The sequence below is a fragment of the Pseudonaja textilis genome, chromosome 2, assembly GCF_049901715.1.
Source record: "Pseudonaja textilis isolate UNSWEBS1 chromosome 2, rPseTex1.2, whole genome shotgun sequence".
NCBI lineage: Eukaryota > Metazoa > Chordata > Lepidosauria > Squamata > Elapidae > Pseudonaja > Pseudonaja textilis.
The window spans coordinates 38,194,660-38,204,144 of NC_141991.1; the positions used below are offsets into that span (position 1 = coordinate 38,194,660).

General features: G+C 38.6%; 1 long non-coding RNA gene across 1 annotated transcript; it reads left to right on the forward strand.

Annotated features, from left to right (window-relative positions):
- The first annotated feature begins 502 nt into the window (after positions 1 to 502).
- Positions 503 to 8,497, forward strand: LOC148126828 (uncharacterized). Its single transcript, XR_015741401.1, has 3 exons — positions 503 to 996; positions 6,975 to 7,030; positions 8,395 to 8,497. It is a non-coding gene; the product is annotated as an uncharacterized LOC148126828 (long non-coding RNA).
- Positions 8,498 to 9,485: the final 988 nt, after the last annotated feature.

The following is a 9,485-nucleotide window of genomic DNA, read 5'->3' on the forward strand; positions in this document are numbered from 1 at the left end:
ATCGCACGGTTTGAAAATAACCCCAACCCCTATCCTACAGCTAGAGCACGTGGGTATATATACACGCGCGCGCGCGCACACACACACATATACACACACGCTCAGGTTAACGTTATAAGCGCGTTCTCCATCGGCCAGCTTTGTTCGCCTTTGTCGCCTCCCTCGCACATTTGTTTGCCTCCAGCACAAAACGAGAGGAGCGGTACCCGGCCGCCTCGTTCAAGCCCCAGGGCCAGAGACCGGGAAGAGGTGTGGGGTGGGGGGGAGTAAGGGAACGGGGGGAGGGGAGCAAGACGGCTCTTTTCTTTTCTTTCTTTCTTTCCTTTCCTCAGCCCCTCCGTTCCCACAGCTCCAACAGGCCAAGAGCGGCACCCAGCCCTATTAAGTCAGGCGGCTTCTTCCTCCTTTGTTTCCAGCCCGTACAGATGGTGTCGGCCTTCAGGGTCTCTGGTGTATTGAGGCGGGCGGGGAGGGGGGCGAAGAGCCGGAGGAAGGACAGCCAATGGACGGGCGGCTCGTCAGCTGACTCGCTTTGCTTACACCAGCTGCACGCCGGCTGCAGGCTGGGCAAAGGGAGCTTTGGAAAGGAGGCGGCAGGAGGCAAAGCGGAGCGGAGCGGATAAGCAGCGGGAAGGAAGAAAAGAAAGAAAAGAAAAGAAAGCGTTTAGGGGGAGTAACCAGCCGCGGCTTTTCCGAGTGGGAATTACAGCGCGTGGAGAAGGAGGAGAAGGGCAACGCCTGGCCGGCGTTCCCGCTTTTCTTGCCTTTTCGTCAGGTCGAAGCATTTCAAACTTGAACGGATGGAGCCGCAGTATTAGGCATATTTTTACTCCATCTCTTGCTCCGAGGGTGGTGGCACCTGTACAACCCCCCTCCCCCTTTTTTTCCCTCCCCTCCCCCGGGCAAGGCAGGCGAGTATCGCCCCGGGGGCTCTGCATGGGGAGACCCAAAGAGCGGTTTCCTCTTCGTCTGCCGCTCCTGCCCTTCCCCCTTTAGGTAAGTGCAGGCTTCTGTCTGATGGCCGGGCAAGAGGGGAGGCGGCGGGCTGGCCGGCAAGGTGTGTGTGTGTGTGTGTAGGGGGAGGGTGTTAATGGAGAAGTCCGAAGTGCGATGGAGTGAGTGCAAGAAAAGGGAGGGGGCGTCGCGCTTGGCTATGCCAGAAGGAGGTGGGCGAGCGAGCGAGAAACGGGGGGTGGAGGGGTGGGGGGGGGAAAGAGCTCGGCGCCCTTAAAGCACGGAAGGTGATGGATTTTCTCCGGGAAGGAGCCGTGCGCTTGTCCCCCAAGGGATGCGAGCGAGATGTGTGTCACCTAGCAGCAGTTGCTGCTTGTTCTTTGGAAAGGTTTTGTCGGCGCTTGGAAGACTTTCAGGAACGAGGCGAAGGTCCCAAAAGCTCCCGAGGCGGACGGTGGAGAGAAGAAAGGAGTTAGATTAGAAGAACGGGGAAGGGCCGGCAGAAACGATTGGTCGCTCTTACGAAGAAGCAATAAAGGATCCCATCGTTCACTTACTTCGCCGAAGGGGAAAAAGATGAGAGGTGTGCTTGCGGATTTCAAAGAGTTACTGTCTTCTATCCAGCTGGTGGAGAGTCTAAAGGGAGCTGTTCCTGCCAGCTATAATTTCGTCCGGGCAGACAAAGTGTGGAAAGTTTGCCAGCTAGTGTCCTTTGTGGTGGAAGAGAAGCAATGGTGGCTCCTTGCTTTCTCCCCCCCTAAAATTTTGGAAAGTCGGATTCCTGGTCTGAAGGTTTGAGTCGAAAGACTGATTCCTCCTCCTTTGTGGAAAACAAAAAAACATGTGATCTGCCTATTGTCCTGTTTGCACATTGAGCCATTTTATCAATATCAAGAAAGTTGTCCAAAAATTATGAAACTTGCCTTGGGCTATTATTATACGACCTGTCTAGGAGAGATATTTCTTAAGCTCTCTTGGCCACAAAGATTAAAAAGAAGAAATTGCAGGGAGAGAATTTGTGCAGCAAGATGCTTTCTAGAAGGTCATGTGGCCTGGACATGACTTTAGTGCTTTCCTTCTCTAAAATGCATTTTGCTTCTGTGTTTTGCAGTTTCCTCCCTAATTTTCCCCTTCTAATTTTTAATGAATTTGCATTAAAATGCCTAATAAGGTCGACCCAACAGCAGAAGCAGGAGGCTGAACTTTTTGATTCCAATTTATTTTGGGCAGAGACTGGTGTTGCCTGTCCAAGGACCAGCATGTGTGTCTCCATAAATATCTGATTTGCATGCAAATGTGAGTGGACCCTGGCAGATGTCTTGCTCATCCATTCACATGGAGGTATTTAAACAGACAAGGAGGCTTCAGTTTAACAATAGACCTTAAGAAAATGGCATAAAGGCTCAGTGTGAGGAATCTTCCCCCCTCCCCCCTTTCTGTTTAGAAATTTATGGATTTCTCTCTGGGATAGCTGACCATTATGCAATTAAACATACTGTAGTTTGGAGAAAATTGTAACTTACTGATTCCAGGTTGACTTTAAAGTGCAAAGAGACCACTTTCATCTTTCCAAATTTGTTGAAATGATTAAGAATGCTTAGGAGGAGGTGAAGATAACATCTGCCTATGAACTTGCATGCTTAAACTGTTATGCAGAAACAAGAACCTGGAAGTCAGATACTTAGAGGTTTCTCTAAGTGAGGGCTTTAGGCCTTTCACAAGGTCACTTTGGAAGGCAAAGTTGAGGAAGAGGCCTCCATATTGAAAAAGAATCCAGTTCTAAGGAAAGCCTTTTTCCTTTTAGTTGAATAAAATTAGAAGACAAGAACTTAGTAATATGTGATTAAGTATAAATTTTATTTTGTGCTGAAAAAGGACTTAAATTAAACCTTCATTTTCCAGTTCTTTCTTTCTTTTTTTGCCCAATATTATATTATCAATTACAGCCAGTTCTTTCCTTGTAAATGAAGTGAGCGGAATATATATTTATTTACAAAACTATTTCTAGCCAATAGAAATTGGCTGCAAAATTTTATGCTGTCTGTATGCATTATTTTCAGAATGTATGTAACACTTTCTCAAAGTACATTTTACAGAAGTATTTGTGTTATTTTTTAATACTGTGAGACACTTTTACCTTTGTCCTGAATAGCTTTTCTGTTTTATTCTAGTGTTTTTTGTACATACCCTCTTTCATTTATGTTCAAGACCCCAAGTAAAAGATGCAGCAAGCTTTCTTATCTCCAAACCAGATAAGACAATATCCTAAAAGGTCATTTTTTAATGATAACCTTTTTAAAAAATGTTTTATTTAGGGAGAGTTTATTTAAAACTAAGTGAGAGTTTAAGGTTTTCCTTCAGGACTCCTAGACATTTGTTTGTGTATGGCCTGTGTATTTCACCTTTTGCTATTGTGCAGCCCTATTAGATAAAACCATGCAGTCTGGGCTGCAATGTGGATGTATATGCCTCTTTGCACACAAGGCATCACTTGCTGCCTCTTTTGTTGAGCTGCATAGCTAAAATAAAAGACCCCATTTACCAAGAAAGCAGTTTAGTCCAAGGCCTCACTGAAGAAGTCTACACAAAGAACTAGGGAAGAGGGAGCATTGTCTTAGTCATGACATTGTTGTGTGGAAAAGCATAACAGATGTTTGTCTGCTATTTTACATGTTTGAGTGATGCAGAAATCCTGTTCCCTAGGAGTGGATCTCAGATGAAGTCAATAAGCGTTTCTCCTGAGTATACTTTTATTGATTGACCTTATGTCGCACTTTGTTACTGAGCATTCAAGGTGACTAATAGGATGCAAAGAGTTTAAAAACCCTATAAAATTAATAAATGGGTCACTAAAGTCAGTTAGAAATCAAAAGTCTACCAAAAAAGACAAGACACACAGATGGTCTCTGTCCTCAGCAATCTCCTTTTTTGTGACAGAATTAGTCAACCGTTAATTCTCCAAGTCCAGATTTGCCCTCCAGCTTTCCTCTTACATTCCTTTTAGACAACATTTCCCAGCTAGATGGCCTTCAGATATTCTAGAGATCCTGCAACTTGAAATAATATGACCAGCATTCAGGCATGGCAGGAATTCTAGTTCAAAAAACAGGGGAACCAACAAATTGGGAAAATCTTTCTAGAAATAAATATTTGAATCTGTGGCATCTTATTTGAAGGTCAAATTTCCTCTCCTAATTAGGCTATAATCATGGATTTGGTGACCTAGTACCTTTATTTTACTTCTTTTATAATAAGTATACTGCACAATAGATGTCCAGAAATCTTCCTTTTTGTTGCTGTAATGGTTCGTGACACATTTTTGCTAGTGTACTTGCTCATTGCTGTGTTGGTAGTTAATGTTTCTTACCAGAAACAGTGAAGTTTATACAGGAATAGAGTTTCAGTAACAGAATGCTTTAACTCCTATTAACAGATAAGGGATAATCAGAGTTGGAAGGGACCTTGTAGGTCTTCTAGTCCACCACCCCTGCACAAGTGGGAGACCTTACACCATTTCTGACAAATGGCAGTCCAATCTCTTCTTGAAAGCCTCAAGTGATGACGCTCCCACAACTTCCAAGGGCAAGCTGCTCGATTGGTTGATTGTTGTCGCTTGAGATGAAGCAATTTCTTCATGTAGATGGAATGATAAATTCCATGTAATGTGATAGTGAAAGTATGTGCTTTATTATTGGCTTCATAAAGGGGCTCTACAATTTAATATTAGTACAGAAGCCATAAATTGCTTCTCTTCTAATCGGAGTTTCTTAAAGTTGAAAGAAGTGGTCAAAGTAGTCATCTCTAAGTTTCATATAATCATAAAAATTCCTGTTTTGGAAATAACTTAAATAAGATAATTGATTTATTTGACCAGGTTCCTGTAATGCATCATAAGGAAATCAATAACACTTTGGCTAAATGTAATGTATACTATCCAATCCAATTGAAAATTTGGGCTTGTTTTCTATACTTGGCTTAAAGCATAGTTGAAATGAGAGGAAAAATCTACATTACTATTCTGGACAGTATTAACAATAGGAAATCCCCTTCTCCTTTTAATTACTGGAATCCTAGAAATTACTAGAAAAAGTATGTAATTTGAGTCTGTGGAGGGTTTCTAACAATATGGCTTTTATTGTTAAGCATCTATCTGTCTATCCTATTTCTAAATTGCCCAACTTCCTCTGTGTGTGTGTGTATGTATACATATGTAAAGGCATATGTATATGCCTTTAGTTAAGAAAAAAACAAGTTGTAAATTTGAGACTGGGGTTATACCAGTTTATTAATTTATTTCTTGGAATAATTTCTCACCTTTCCTTCAAGACTTTGGGGTGAAATTCCTCCTTGTTTATTTTCCCCCCAACAACAACTTTGTGAGGTAGATTGAACTAAGAAATAGATTGGTCTGAAATTATCCAGTAAGCTTTATAATTAAGGGTTGATTTGAACCTGTGTTTTTCAGTCCAACATTTTTATCACTATTCTACACTGGTGCATTCATAGATATCATTCTTTCTGGCAAGCATGTGATCCCCACAGCTGTCCTTTCATTTGTGTATAAAACAGAAACATTGGTGTCATTTGTAGGTTACCATAGTTACATGAACAGTATATGTGTGATGCTTCATCCATCCAAACTAAAAAGGTTTCTCAATTCTATGAGTGAAAAATTATACAAAGCAAGGGGGAAAATTAGATGAAAGGTAGCTATAAACCACATACCTCAACTTTCTTCCCCTTTTACTTATTTTTTATAATAATCTCATTTTGCTTTTTTCAGTTAAGTAAAAGTTAATAGCAACCAACCATCTAATTAAACACTTTATCCAAAAAGCTGTTATATGTTCCAGGAACTTGCCATTGTTTGATAGATTAATGTCCCTGACCATTTAATTCAATGTTTCATCAGCTGATTTTGCAGAATTCTTGATTTTAATTTGTAACTTTACTATGTGGATATAAGTAGATGGCCAATATAAAAATAGAACTATCTTATACAGGTGGTCCTTGACTTACAACAGTTCATTTACTGATTGTTCAAAATTACAACAGCATTGAAAAATGTGACTTATGACAGTTTTTCATACTTACAACCCTTACAGCATCCTCATGGTCATCATGACCAAAATTCAGATGCTTGGCCACTGCTTCATATTTATTTTGCAACCTTCTGACAAACTCAATGGGGAAGTGAGATTCACTTAATAACCATGTTACTAACTTAACAAATGCAATGATTCACTTAACAACTATGGCAAGAAAAGTTGTAAAATAGGGCAAAACTCACAACAACATAAATTTTCACATAACATAAATTTTAGGCTCAGTTGTGGTTGTAACTTAAGGACTCTGTAATGGCATTGTGACAAAAATGGAATCAAGCATATAAACTTTTCTATTTTAAAAAACCTATGTAAATGATAATGGTTTCTTGTTACTTGCACCTGCAAATGGGAAAGAAGAAAGAAAACACAACAATATTAGGGAGATTCTTTGAAATGTTACCTAGTAAATTATATTAAGTGAGAATCAATTTTTGAATTCAGAATGATAGGAAAAACTCCTAATTATTTCATTTTCTGTAATGTCATTAAGGATATAAAACTGACTGAATTGATTAAAAAGCAAACTGAATCACATTACAGTACAAGATGCAATGCTATTATACTGCTAATATCCCTGGGATTCTGAAGTAATTAGTTGTTTCTTTAACGCTAGCTAATGAAACAATCAGAACATTAACTTTTATATTTTGTAATGTGAAATTATCTAGAAGATATCTGCTTATTGTGAAGTTTAGACTTGTGTAACTGGGTTTTTGCTCCATTGGCTGCATTAGTTTTAATTTGGATTGAAATAATAGATGATAGATAAAAATATCAGTAAGATTAATGGATAAATCTAAAACTGGGCATTGAGATATTGGAAATTTAATTTAACTAATTGCTTTACAACAGGTTTGCAAATGCAACCATGATGGAAAACCAATGCCAATTAAGGCTATTTTATCTTTTCAGTGAATGAGGCCATTCAGACAAACTTTTGGGCAAAACCCTCAAGCCCCACAAAGCAGGTCAGTAGGAGTAGTTTACTACTACTTTTGAACTAAATGGAAGAATATATAAACAGATATCCATAAAGTCCTTATATTCAAAAGGTACACAGTATAAAACATTTATGTTCATAATCTTCATTACTGAAGTATATCACAATGCCCATTTTTTCTGTTAAAAGAAACAAATGAATATCAATTGTTATATTATAATTTAATGGAATGATAAAATGCAAAACAGAATAATAACTATTGTAAACACTTAAAATCAGGAATATAAAGTGTGATTTAAAAGTTATGACTTGGAACTTTTTAAAAAGTCAGTAAAGAGAGTGAAGTTCTGAACCTTAGTGAGTGCATTCTAAAGTCTACAATGGCAACACAGACAGCTTATTGTGACATGAGCCTAGGCCTAGGGCAACTATAGGTGAACTGGTTTAGATTACCTCAAGGGTACATGTAAGTCATATAATCCCTAGTGATGAAGATGAACAGTTTAAAAATGAGATAGATAGATAGATAGATAGATAGATAGATAGATAGATAGATAGATAGATAGATAGATAGATAGATAACAATGATGAATGGATGGTAGGTAGATACAGAGATACATAGATGGGGGGGGGTTAATTCCAGCTGCATTGACATATGTATTCCATAAGTTTTACAGCTTAATCTTGAGCGCTACTTTATCCAAATACTCTATCCAAATACTCAAAAACCATCAGTTGCAAAATACTGAATTCACATAAAGCAAAAGTGTATAAACCAAGGGGAAGACTTTTTTTTTAAAAAAAGCATTCTCTCAGTCTTAATTCAAGTGCCGTAAGGCTTTGATGATAACTGCATTTTGTGTCCTGTCCAGAAATAAATTGGCAGTCAGTGGGCTTGAAAGATAATAACTAACATTTTGTATCTTGTCCAGTAGCAAATTGGCAGCCTATGCAATGCTTTTAGCACTGGTATAATATGGTGTCTATGAATTCTTCTAAAGATCAGTCTGAAATGTATTAATGGAAGTTTGGAACGGAATTAATGGAATAAAAGGAGCCTCTATTCCATAGCCCATTATGAAGTTGGCTTAACATGGTCAAGTTAACTTGTTACTTTCAGAAGCAGACACTCTTTTTCAATCACCTTGTCAACCAGGGAACAGTAAAGACTGGCCTAAAATTTTCTGGCTCCAAGGGATGTAATGCAGATTTCTGCAGAAGTAGTCTCATAATTGTCTTCTTTAAACAAAGCACCTTCATCTTCCTCAGAAAAGCATTGATGATGTTAAACTTAATTAAGGTACCTTTCATAGCTTAAAAGCTAGAAATTGCAAGCTGCATTCGGATGAATTCAGAGGAAAAGGATTGTAATATTCTTTTCTATGTTTGCAGATGCCAAAAAGTGAAACTGCTCTAAACTAACTATATAAGAAGCATTATCAGACAACCCCCATAAACAAATTCTGCATCAATTGTATCATTCAAACTGGCTCGTATGCAAGTAAGTTTGTTCAAACCCACATACAGAAACTGATTAAAAATAAGCTAAGAGTTCAGTAATTACATTTGGAGAAAAGAAATGGGGACATTAGTCCTCATGGCACAAAATTACTCAATAGAGCATGCTGAGTTTAACATGCTAAAGAAAACTTTTTGCAGCAGACTTTTAATACACTAGAAACTTTATAGTAAGATTTATGCTGAGCGTCTTGGAATTAAGTCTTCCTCCATATTTCTAGTGATCTATTTCATACTTCAACTTCTAAGTTCAATATAAGATCTTCCAAGTTCAATATAAGATCACAGAGGTTACCTACAAGTGTTATTGACACCCCTACCAAGTTCTCCATTTTGGGTTCCAAGTAGAGCATCAGTGATTAATAAGACCAACCACAATGCATCCCAAGATATCTAAGTGGTTTTGGTATACCATCATATTACAATCACCAACCTTTCAAGAAATCTAATTTGGCAATCTATTCATGATAGTGGGGGAGATGTTCCTGTCCCTTGAAAACCAGAAGAAATTAAACAGTCTACATTGTGTTTTGGTTGTATATCAGAAGGGAGATGCACTAAAGAAAGATGATTCTTAATTTAAGGTGGTTAGAGAATCACACAGATTTCTATAAAAGGCCAAACTCTCAAAAAAAGGACAGAACCTGGGTAAGAATACACATTTATACTATTTTGAATAATAATTACTAATTTAAATTAATTGCCTGTAAAATAAGGTACCAGTGTACAAAATCAATTAGTCCTCATCTGCATAGTTCAGGCTTGCATACACACCATTCTCACACATACATTTGCAGAGGGAACCACATACAGAATCTACCCTTCCTTTTGGCAGAAATTGAAGAAGAGAGAAAAAGGAATGGCTCAGATATGCAAAGAAAGCAGTTAAGGAAAGGAGAGAAGGTAAGTTTCCATCAAACAAAGCAACTCATCTTCAGGCTAGTCTTTAGAGGCATTCCTGCTTT